Below are 12,922 nucleotides of genomic sequence, written 5' to 3'. Positions count from 1 at the left end.
CTCTCTGGTTTTATGAGTAATTTTGTTTCTCACTAAATGCCCCCTCCACCAGTCTGTTCAACAGTATCACTCACAGCATTTGTAGGATCTCACTACAATTTTACCACAGTACACTTGACAGGATAGTCCCAAATTAAACACCTCAGAAATGTGGCCAAACCATCCGTCAGCAGAGAAAGGACCCAGGACCCAAAACGCCCTTGATAACATTCAAGCATGAAAACCGCTATAGATGTAGCAGAATAGCACATCAGGTGGGAGCCCAAGGGGTTAAAAGAAGAAAATCTCAACTATTTAAATACATCTTGCTATAAACTACATGAACACCTTTTTTTTTTTTGACACTTGTCTTTTTAAAAATATATTTCTGTTTTGACGTCCCAGTTCTGAGCATATTTCACTCCTGCCAACCCACTGTTTGTGTTTTGAATAACTCAGAACAGACGAAGCACTGGTCCAGAGACAAGAAATCCTCCAAACATCTGTCAACTACTTCAGCCCCGAGAGCTGAAAGCAAACTCCGCCAGTAGCTCTGCCCATCCTGCTGCAGTCAGAGGCTGCAGGAGTTGTTAATATGCCTTTGCAGCTGGCCAGGCAGCGGAGGATGAGGGAAACAACTCAGCTCGAACCCCAGTGGCATAACAGTGGCCTGAGGCTCCCTGGCATGTGTGGAGTGGGGCAGGGGGAAGGTTATGGATAATAAAGAGTCCTGACAGTCCTACAGCGGTGCTGAAAAGCAGAGGAGTCAAGCATCCTGTTTCACAGGTAGGAGTTGGGAAAGGAGAAAAGAATTAAAATTCATGCTCACACAGAAAGCACAACTTGTGATTTAGCTGTCATTTTAATGAGACCAAAGGCTTTATGCTGGCAATCTGCACAGATCTTTTACCATGGCCCCTCAAGGGTCTCTATCCCTCCTAACCAAACCCTAAGCCCTCATGGGTGAGAAAAAGCTAGGTGAAAACAGAGATTAAAGACCTAACAAGGAAAGGGAGTGTCTGGGGTTGAAAAATGGATGGAGAGGGCCCATGTGGATGACAGTGAGGAGACCACACTTACATGTCCCACGCTGGTCTCCAGTGAGTTGGTGGACTCTGCCCAGCAGTGTTGTGCCTGACTCATGGGGCAAGAAGGGAGTGAAGGCAGGGCTCACAGTGCTTGGGGTCTCCTTCTCAGGCTGCCTCCACCTGGTGCCGTGGGTGGCCAGTGTGAGCAGGGCCAGGAGGCACTGGAGGAGGAGGTTCTGTGACTCAGTGAGCACCAGGGCAGGCTCTTCCACAGGGAACAAGCTCCTGAGCTAGGGACTTATGTTTAGGGATCTGAACATAGCACCACAACCTACTGCACAATCCCCATTTAACAGGTTTTTGTACCCATGTCTGTAGCCTAAGATTCTCTACGCTCTTCGAGGTTATACTCTGAAGACAAAACTCTGCTCCAGGGCTGGCAGGGCAGGCGTCCAGCCCTGCTGCACTCTCCTTCCTAGATGTGCAGTGACATCTGGAACACATCACTTCCAAAAAGCATGCCGCTCATAGATGCCAAGAAACACTGCTCAGGGTCAGCCTTTAGCTAGATAGGTCTAAAGCTTTGTCATACTCTTCTTTTAAGTTAGCAATGCCCTATGCAGTGGCAAATCTGTTTAGCATCTAAAAGTCATGAGTATTAGTTTAATAATCACAGCTAAGCTCAGTTTCTCTGGTTGACCCAATGGGTCCCACCACAGTTCACCTCCTTTCCCCACATGCCAAGACTTCTCAGTGACATAAGCAGGAGTTCATGTCCTTCTCTATCCCCAGTCTTACACACACACACTCACTCAGGCTTCAAAACACCGTTCTTAAGTATTAGTGTGTCTCTATATATCAGTAACTTTTTCTCATGTATACCCAATGCTGAGAAACTACATATAAAGACCAGGAGGTATATAGACCTTCAGTGAGGGCGTAGGTTTCTGCAGATGATGTTACAGACTCCCGTGCCTGTGTTGGAGGGTTAGTGTAGCAGGCAGGAATCCTGGCATGAACTCATCAAACAGCATTTCTTAGTGAAAGAAGGTGTACAGCAGTCCCCTCCTTGCTGTTATGACAAAACAGGCTTTGCTTTCTTTTCCAAGCATTGCATTTTGACATCAATTCTCCATCAGAAGCAAAGCCCCCAGAAGGTTTCCTGGCCTTTCAGGAGATGCTAAGCCCTTTAGTGTTGCCTATGAACGTGACAGATACAGTCAATATAATCACAAAGTGATGATAAGAGAAAGAGAACCTTAAAAGACCATTTAGAGTTACAGCCTTGAAAAAAATAGCAGGAGCAGGATAGACAATGTTTTCCTGAGCGGCAAAGTCATTCCCAAGTCCTTTAGCTGCATTTGTTTGCTTGTTTGTTCACAGGAACAACTAAGGCATCTCCCTGAGCAAAACACATCATGCCCCTGAAGATGGCGGCACTATCAGATTCCTCTTGCTGTCTCAAGAAGTGGGACAGCAGAGAACAGCAGGAGACATGGATAAAATAATGACACTCAATATTTAAATTCACCAGCAATCTGAAATTAATAAGAAGTGCTGCAACCACATTAGTCTTGGAAAGAAGAGACAGACTTCAACTTTTACAATCTGTAACTAAGACTGTTTTATCTAGTTGCTTCTGCATCTCAGTTATGATATAAATTTTAAAAAACTCTGCACAGAAATAAAACAATGAAATGGTATTTCTATGTGCAAAGCAGTTCAATTATTTAGGGCAACTAAAATAATATATTAAAATAACTCGAAAAGGGAGCTGCACAGCTTCATCAGCAACAGCCTAAACTTTGATAAAAGTAAATTGAATATTTTGCAGTGAAGTTAGACTAAGAAAAACATGCACAATTGAAAACTAAAAAGAGATCCTGAGATTTAATGTCCATTTAAAAAGGTAATAATAGTTAGAAGGTTGTTTTGCTTGGTTTCTTAAATTAAATAAGCATGTCTCAATCTTTGTGAAAGAACAAACAAAACATAGCTGTTTCTTAGTAAAATAATTCAACAATTAACAACAAATAGAAAAAACTGGGCAAGGGTGTCATGTGTCTCTGAACCAACTGTATTTTGCAAAGAAGTAATAATCCAGAATGTAAAGCATTGTGATAAGGAAGAAGCTGAATTCTACCCTTGGCTCTATCACAGACTGCTTGTGTGACCTTAAATAGGGCATATTCTTTGTGCCTCAGTTTCCCCCACTGTACAGTAGGAAAGATAAAAATTTTATTCTGTAAAGTGCTCAGGCTTCTAAATGCATATTTTAATGTTAAATTCAGCACTTCCTGAACCCAAATACCTTATCCTTTCCAAACTGGAAGCTGTTGGCATGTGGGAAGAGTAGCACAGGTGCTCTGCAAGACCAGTGTGAGCTCACATTCAGTTTTCAAACACCCTCTGCTCAGGTAACCAGGGTGTAAGCTACCTCTGACTTGTATTTCATAAACAGAGATTACTCATATTTTTCAAGTAATTTTTTTTTTCCCCCCTGAAAGAACCAGTAACTTTCCCGTATAGGAACCAGCTCTTTGGTCCTCTTTTGCTTTGGAGATTTATCTTGCCATGCACGGTGTGAATTAGATGCAGTTTGCTCCTCTTAATCCACAGCTTTGAAAATGGCAGTTTGACTGCTGTGGCTTGTTGTGGAATCGAAATGCAGATCAGCCACGTGGCTTATCACAACTTGTAATGCTCTCTCTTCAAAGTGCTACAACCATCTATAACACCTACTGCTCACATCTGTCAAGACTTTCATGTATATATGAAATATGTATGCATACACAGACATATATGTATATATATACACACATATCTACCACCATTCATCTATTGTCTAAACTAGAATTCTTAATAATGGTATTCAGCAAGGGGTGAACAAGTCATAGAGGTCCTTTAAAACATGGCTAAGTGGGACCTGTGATGAACTTCTCTATTCATGACTACCTTAAAAACCAGAACCTGCTTGGCTGCCAGGTTCTCACAGACTGAGCCATCCATCCCAGGGCAGCAATGAAAGGCACGATGGGCACATGGCCCTCACTGAGCAGCTGCTCCCCGACACAGGTTACAACAAACATATTCTGTCCTAAATACTGCCGGGCAAATCTCAGCCTGAAAGAGAAACCCAAATATCTTTTCTATTAAATGCCTCCAGTATTTAAAGAGAAAACAAAAGGCTGTGGGGAGCTGTTCAAAGTGGTGGTTGAGGATACCACTGAATAACCCCAGTCATCCTTGCAGATGTCATTAGATGTGTGACACTAGGCAGACATATAAAGAGAGGAAGCTCAGTCATCTATTTTTTAAGACAAGAGAGATGTCTTAAAATGTTCCTAAATTCAATGTGTCTCACAGGCACAGATCTCAATTTTGACCATGGGGCAAATAGTGAACAAAGCCTATCTGCAAAGTATCTTCTCTCTTTACCCTGAAAAGGAACCTATATTGAACTGGTGGTGAGCTCCTTGGATGAAGGTGATTAGGTCCTCACAACAGAAAGACAACCTTGGCATGAAATCTTTAAGTCAGCAGAACCCATTGCCTTGAGCACAGGAAGCCATTTGATTCCTGGACCTCTGCTGCAAAAGAGACTGCCCAGCAATCATCAGTGCTCCAGAAACTTGCTCTTGCTTTTTCATCCCTTTGCATCTTGCTGGTCCTCACTGATGTTGCGCGGCAACTCACGTATGCAGGAATATTTATTATCCAAGTTCTTTTATTGTCACCAATTTTTCTTGCTTTGTTACTACTTCTTTCACCAACTAAGGTGTTTGAGACCTCGCAGAGGCGCACTGCAGCATGCACCTGTCAGCTCTCTAGCCTGTCATTTTTTTGATATACTCTAAGAGAGACTTTACATGGGCACCTGGATAAATATAATTCTTTCCTCACCTCTGGGAAAGTGGCAGTCTTCCTTGGGCCATCTGTGGGAAATGAAGGGTGCATGGGATTTCAATCAGAAGAGAAATCTACATGTAAAGAACAGCGCTCTAGGAAATGGGAACACTAGAAACTATTCATCCAGTGGCACTAGAAGTACATACATTTATGCATTCAATCAGTTTGCAGGAACGTTAAATCATTCACTATATTATTTTTTGTGTGAAACTTCTCTGTTGCACATTATGCTCTATATTCCTGGAAGTAGTTTATGGTAGGACAAGAATTGCTTTAGGCAGACGTTCAGCAGGAAAAGCAGAAAACATTCCATTGTTTCAGATCTCGATTATGCAGATTGGGCTTCACTCGTAAGGAAATTAACTCTATGCCACAGCTGTGGGGACTAAAATTACAGAACAATCGATATTTTGAAAACTTTGAAAATCTGCCAAAGGAGAAAATTACATGATTGAACAACAGCTTTTATAGAATCAAAGTAAAATATTTCACTAATGAATTTTAGTGTTTTGTTTTAAAATTCAATTTATTCTGATATACCCAACAATTTGTCCAACCACATATAGTTTAGAAATTCCTGTTAAATAAAGAACAAATGATAAAAAGTCATTACTCATTTTCCAGGCCTAATACACAAATCAACCTTCTACTGAATGTTTTTAAATGGGGTTTTTTAAACTTTTTTCTGATCAATTTGAGTTCTGTAATACATCTGATCTGGGGGAAGAAAGAAAAAAACAACAAAAAAAACCCCAACAAAAAAACATACTACACAGTCTTTTAGCCCAGACACAAGGAGGAAATGAAGGCAGCTGTGCTGCTTTTGACTGGGATAGAGTTAATTTTCTTCATAGTAGCTAGTATGAGGCTACGTTTTGGATTTGTGCTGAAAACAGTGTTGATAACACAGGGGTGTTTCAGTTACTGCTGAGCAGTGCTTGCACAGTGCTTACAAGGTCTTTTCTGCTTCTCACCCCACCCCACCAGCAAGTGAGTAGGCTGGGGGTGCAAAAGAAGTTGGGAGAGGACACAGCCAGGACAGCTGACCCCAACTGACCAAAGGGATATCCCGTACCATAGGACGTCATGCTCAGCAATATAAAGCTGGGGGAAGAAGGAAGCAAGGGATGGTTGGAGCGATGGCATTTCTCTTCCCAAGTAACCATTACACGTGATGGAGCCTTGCTTTCTAGAGGTGGTTGAGCACCTGCCTGCCAATGGGAAGTAGTGATGAATTCCTTGTTTTGCTTTGCTTGTGTGCACAGCTTTTGCTTTACTTATTAAACTGTCTTTATCTCAACACACAAGTTTTTTCACTTTTACTCTTCCAATTCTCTCCCTGGCCCAGTGGGGGGAATGAGCAAGCAGCTGAGTGGTGCTTAGTTGCCACCTGGGGTTAAACCATGACAGAAGCCTTAGGAAAAAGTAGAATCAAAAGTGTGAAAACTTTGAACATTTCTGAAGGATTTAGGATCCTTACAGATTCCATCTACCACAAAAATAACTGTTACTAATAGGCCCAGGACTGTACCTTGGTATGGTAAGAAATTTTTATGCTTCAGTACCCTGAAAAGGATGGCAGCAAGACAGGACCACTGATGGTGAGCAGTTAGAGAAAAGAAGCCAGATGAAAAGTGGTCCATAAACCCATCCCCAGATGCCCTGGGGACTGAGCAATCACCAACAACCCAGAAGCTACAGAGATGCAACTCGATAAGAGTTTCAGTAAACTGGCTTCCAAGTATCAAATCTGCTGATATGGGTATGATTCAGATTCATTATACTTGAATTATTCCAAGCCCCTCCAAACTGCCATCTCAAATGTCACTTCCGTCAGCTCAGTCACTCATTTTTAGCATTATTCCTTCACTTCCTCTGAAGGGAACAACACAATGAAATAAATGTGCTGCATCCAGCATATTCAGGTTACAAAAGTAACTGATGCCAGCAAGGCTGGTCATATAAATTCATCAGGAGATTGCTTTGAGAGAGACCTGTACTAAAGGATTCAATAGCTAGGTAATCGCCTCATGCTGGCAAAGGGAAGAGAGAAGGAAATAATTATATTGTTTCTTTTTCCATCACCACTTCTCTCTTATTTGTGGAAGGAAGATAAGGAGTTCTAGCGGTTCATGGAGACACAGAAATTAAGCAAAAATAGTGTCATATTTTATAAAATGGAGCAGTTGTCAAGTCTTATCATTCAGTTATTCTTTACTGCAGCTACCATAACCAGAAACCAGCACCTTACAATCTAGGACAGCTATGCTTTCTTTGCTGCTTAATACTACAGGCAGTGCCTCATACCATAAACCTACCATTCATTATAAGGAACAACTGACAGCTTCTTCCCCTAAGGAGGGCAGGATTACTTAAGTCTGAAATGCCATACCCTGTCAACACAGGTGTACAGGAAAGAACCTCATTTACTGACAGGCTTGGTAATACATAAAAATAGTCACTGTCCAAAGTCGATAATCAGAAAAAAGAAAACCAAACCCCCCAAAACCCCCCACAAACCAAAAAATTAAAACCAACCAAAAAGTTTTGAGGCTCAGCTGATAAAAAGTTAATTATTCTCCATTTTGTTTCATTTAAGACCTTCAGAAGATAAATTGCCTCATGCATAGCTTGCAGACCGTTTAGCGTGTGGACTCTAGAGCCACTGAAAAGCATTTGTAGGATGCTCTGTCCATGTTGCTGCCAGTCTCTCCTCTCATATAGCCATGATTGAAATACAGCGCATGGCACAGTTATGTAGGGATGCAAGAGGTCCAATGTACAGCAAGCACCTGAAATGACTGACATCAGTTATACAAAGGTTTCACCTAGACCACTGAACTCAGTCTAATTATGTGCATTTATTCTTCATGCTAACAGATCCCTTTAGTATAGCCCCTTTCAAGTGCTGGTGTCAAGCACATCATTTATAAGACAGAATTTGCTGAAAGAGAGGCAGGTTTATTAGATAATGGCACACCGTACGAGGAAGAAGTGAGGCTGGAACTGGCGATTCCTGCAGTACTGTATGCTGCATTTTGTCCTGATTCAAACTCAACTTGCTATTCTTTTTCCCACTCAGGGAAATGTCAAAAGTTTACAGAACACCTGTTTAGCTATCCATACTTTGTCCATTTTAAGTCAGAGCAGGAAAACATTTGCTGACCCAGACATACAAATTACATCATTACCTAATGAGCTGTTGCAGAACTCATTTCAATGTAGCTGACTTTGTGAGGAGCATGAATCTTCCAGTCATTTAGACAGGAGTAGTTCAGGATAGACAATATTAATTTAGGGATGAGTCATTATGTTCAGTACCAGTCTGAGGCCTAATGATTTGATTCAAATTAATTTAAATCACTGGAAGGAAAAAAAACTATTAAAATTACACATACGGCAGAATATCAAAACAATCTTTTCCAAGATCCAAAGCACTTAGGGGCTTGTCATTGCTAGGCTGAAAAGTTCTTTTTCACATTACATTGCACGTGCACAATCTTGCTTAAGTGCAATGGTGCAGATTGTTTGGTTAAGATTCACTGCAGCCACATAGTCTCTCTGAGGCAGAGAGGTCTGGGGTTCAGAAAGTTATTATGCCAAATGGAGAAAGATTTCTGCCACTCCCTGATGAAGGTGATATTTTGGAGTAGGCAGGAAGAGAGAAAGGACTGGCAGAGAGAGTCAAATTCTAGAGGATGCCTGATGCTACAGAAGGGAGGATTGAGGGGAGTAAAATAGGGATCAGAGTTATGTTTTTCTCAGTTTTGGCCAACATGGAGAGCTTCTTTTAACACTTCACTGTGGAAAGAGGATAGCTTTGGGCCGTCTTCACATACATCAGGCCAAACAGACCCCAAGCCTCTGGGATCTGCTACTCAGATATATTTGCTCCATTTATGCATTTGTGGAGAACTCGTGAAGAAGTCTGCAAGCAAGATAAACCTTTCCATGCCAGCAAGCTGAACCAAAGTCAGCAGATTATTTATTTGCAGAGGTGGGCCTGTATTAGGTAAACAGAAAGGAAGTGCTATTTAATACTTCTTTGTAATGTTTTATTCACTGCTTCTCCTTCCATCCTACCCTTGGAGCAAAGTCACCCATGTATCTGCATACAGCAAACCAGGGAGGAGGGCAGGATCAAAGCAGTGCATTGGGTTTCTACAGCATTCTGGACAAGGGTGAGCTCAACCCTTGTGAAACAACTACCATGAGCCATGTCATGCAACACTCACCTAGAGTACATGTTCAGTAGCAGGACTTTTTTTTTTTTTCTTATTTCTTCCATATAGCATACATGCCCAGTTGTCAGTATGATAACTCTTACAGCAGGGTTGTTGTAAAGCAAGGGAAAAAACCCACAAAGTTGTTGAAGATAGAGCAGAGATACCTTCACAAATCTGCCTTCATCAGAAGTCATTTGTCTCATAGATACTTTGATCTTAAGCTGCTGGAGGATACTTTATTCTCCTCTCCTTCACAATACCTTGAGGGAGGATTACTTCCCTGTTTACCTTTTAAAAGATCATTGATAGTAATTTCGATGGAGGTGCAGCAGGGAAATTCTTTATGCTTCTGCTTTTGCAAATTATAAAGAAGCCTTTTAATTAGGAGCTTGCTCACTTGCATTTTAAGTACAGGATTAAATGCATACCAACTCAGTGAACTGGTGCTTTTGCACACTGAGCCACATGGCCTGCCACGCTCCTGAATTCTTGAGTGACTGCTGACCTGATGGTACAGGAGATACAGCCTTTGTTCCCCATGCCACGGCAACCTGGACTCAGATCCCAAAATAACAAGATTAGGGAACTAAAATGAGCTGTAGCTATATAAACTGGACTGTAGAAAGCAATACAGTCATCAACAGATTTGATTTTGTTGCTGATTCTGTCAGCTGGTTGGGGAGGGGGTAAAAGACTAACTCATTCCTCTTCCTGCATCTCAATTTCCCTCTCTGTAAACTGGAGATCATGATATTAATCTCCTTTGCAAAGTACTGATAAAAAGTGCCACGTAAACCCTTTTCTGACTATGTGTAAATAAGAGACAGAATTTAAGATTAGCCCACATTCAGGCTGACTTGTGACCAAAGGTAGTGTTTTAACAAAAGTTTCCAAAGATAAACACCCACAAAAGAAATTTATTGCAGCATATATTCCTTTACAAATAGCTGACTTTGAAATGCTTACTTACACTTCACTGACTGCATTGGCTCCTTCACTTGGGAAATTTGATTTTTACCACTAGCTCCGCTGCATGATTTTCAACCCTTCAGGTTCCTCCTTTGCTGCAACCCGGTCAGCACATCCAGCCTTAGCTTGTGCAACGTACAAACTGTTTGCAGGCTTCGCTGTACTCACTGAGGCTTCACAGCTCCGATTGCAACTCATGCACAATTTCCCAGGAAAAGATGAACGACCTAAGCCTCAAACTCAGGGTCTGTCCACCTCCTCACAAAAAATGGTACTGCACAAACACTGTCGGTGGCTGCATGATCCATGGTGGTTAGTCCAAGAGATTTCATAACCATCTGACTTTTGTTTTCAGCAGCCTATATCCAGTTCATTAGGAGAAGCTGGTAAATGTCAGCTCTACAAACAGGAAAAAAAAATGATTCAGTCCTCTCTATATAATCTGTCTAATAAATTCAATAGGTGTCACTTTTGTGGAAGGGTCTATATACCTCAGCAGTAATTTGTCACGAAGAAACAGTTTCAGGGCGTTTCACAGTTGTGTGTCAGTGTTTATTTCAGGCCTTATCTTCAATGAACATTTCTTGCTAAGAGAAATTAATTCCTTGCATCTGTCACTATAGGAACAAAGCAAATGCACTTTATGTAGAAGGCCCATTATTCAGTACATTAGGCACTGGTATGACAGTTCTCCTCATCCCACAGTTGCACACAACAATAAGTAACCTCACTCATCACTAAGATTTGCAAAATTTAATATTACGGGGGTAGGATCCCCCCCCCCCCCCCCCCAGTTTTGGTAGTACTTTCACATATTTTAACCCTGATGAAAAAAACCTAACTCCAAAACAAAAAATCCTACCCCTCCAGTAAACGCTGCATCACCATTTCAATTCAGCATGACAGATTTAGGCAATTTGAAAAGAAATGGTAAGACAAGAAAAAAATAACAGAGGGTTTATTAAGGGGACAAGACTTCTAAACTACACCGAAGTATACTGGAAATTATTTGAAATAAGTAGATCTGTCTGCAGCATGACTTTTGCTCAACTCTGACCTTTCAATCCTAGCCTGCCCTCAAATATAATGGCCTAAATAAATTCCAAATGAAGACAAGTTGTTGTGGACAACTTTCTAAAGGAAAGAATTAGATATTAAAAATTCAGTTATAACACCTCAGGATATCATTCAACACAGGGGAGAGAAAGGAAATGCTAGAAATGCCAGGAAAAGAAAAACAGACAATGACTTGCTCATCTGATGTTTGCTACAACAAGGAAGAACCAGGGAGATTCACATACAGGAGCTTTTCAATCAACTGGAGGAAAATGAAAAATGGAGGAGGAAAAAAAAGAAGTATTTATTCTTTGTGATCTGAGTTACTGGTTTCCTGAAACATGACCATACTGTACAAACTGCTAGGTGATGAAATTAAACAAGCACAATAGCTATGTTAGGCACTCTGAATATTTGGAAAAAATATGTATGCACAGTACAGTCACTGAAATAGGAGAGGCAGTTCATTCTAGCTGCATGTTGCATTCGTTTTTCGCAGTGATGCCAGCAAATATATTAATTTTGAAAACCTGCTTGCTAATCATTTTAAGCAAACACTGCAGAAAACTCAGTTGGGATGCATTTAAACAGGCACCACAGGAAGCTCATTCTGGGACAAGCTCACAGAAGTTATTTTCATCCCATTTGAGACAGAAAAAACATCATGTGACGCACAAGTCCCGTCAGAGGTAACCAACATAATATAAATTGCAGACCATCACAGTGTGAAAAACCTCCTTTGTAATAAAGATACCAGTTGCTAACAGTAGAAATGTGATGCAGAACAAGTGATTCTGCATGCCTCAGAATTAACAACGTCCTTTTTCTTAAGGGTTTGTGCCATATATTCACATGTGCTGCTGTCATACTTAATCTTAACAGTTGTAACTTATCTTCCGTGTCTCCTGCTCCTGGGCTGTGCTGCCATTCCTCCTTTCCCTCCTCCATGTCCACTAATCCCTGTCTTGTTCCCCAGATCTCTCTCTCCTACATCCCTCAGCTATCGATTATGCTTCAATATATCATGTTATGACCAGATTTGGACTTTGCTTGTGGATGGCAGGCATAATCGTTTGGTTTTTTCTTTTTCCCCTTTATTAGGCACTAAGAAAACCTTTTCTCCTCCCTTGCCATCAAGTTTCACTCAATACATAGGAATCTATATTTTTGAGACACCCATGTGTTTATTAAAGTTAGGGAAAATTAGCAAGCAGGTTCAGGAAAAAGCCTAATGGTGCTATTGTAAAACCAGGCTAAAATGAGCTAAAAAACCTATCAGTGAGGTACGGCCATTCCTAGCCTAATTCTTGGTTCAAAACATGAAGTTATAATCAGTAAAAATTAAGCTTGTATCATTAATTTCATCTCATAATTGCAACCAGCCTGGACTTTGAAAAATACATAGCTTAAATTGTTTCCCAGTTTTCATGAATTAAACCAGCTAGTTTTTCCTCTCATATAAGCTCTTGGAAGAGCCCCAAAGTCGTTCTGCCTCTTCTGCTCTTAACGATCACTTTATGGCAGTCTAGGATGAATACAGGTACTCTGTTCAGGGCAACCTCTCTCACCAGCTGTGCCCCAAAGCCTTCACCTCAAGTGTTTACATGCAACACAGTCTTCAGATACCTCCATTTACCCGTTTTAAACCAAAGAAATAGCATAAAGCAGCTCTAATCGTCTTTGAGAAAAACAAACTCCTGAGAAATGTTGGGTTTTGATCAGTAATATTCCACTCATCTAGTTGAAATCTAATAG

The sequence above is a fragment of the Strix uralensis genome, chromosome 1, assembly GCF_047716275.1.
Source record: "Strix uralensis isolate ZFMK-TIS-50842 chromosome 1, bStrUra1, whole genome shotgun sequence".
Lineage (NCBI taxonomy): Eukaryota > Metazoa > Chordata > Aves > Strigiformes > Strigidae > Strix > Strix uralensis.
The sequence above is the reverse complement of the archived record's forward strand: the minus strand, read 5'-3'. Positions refer to the sequence as shown.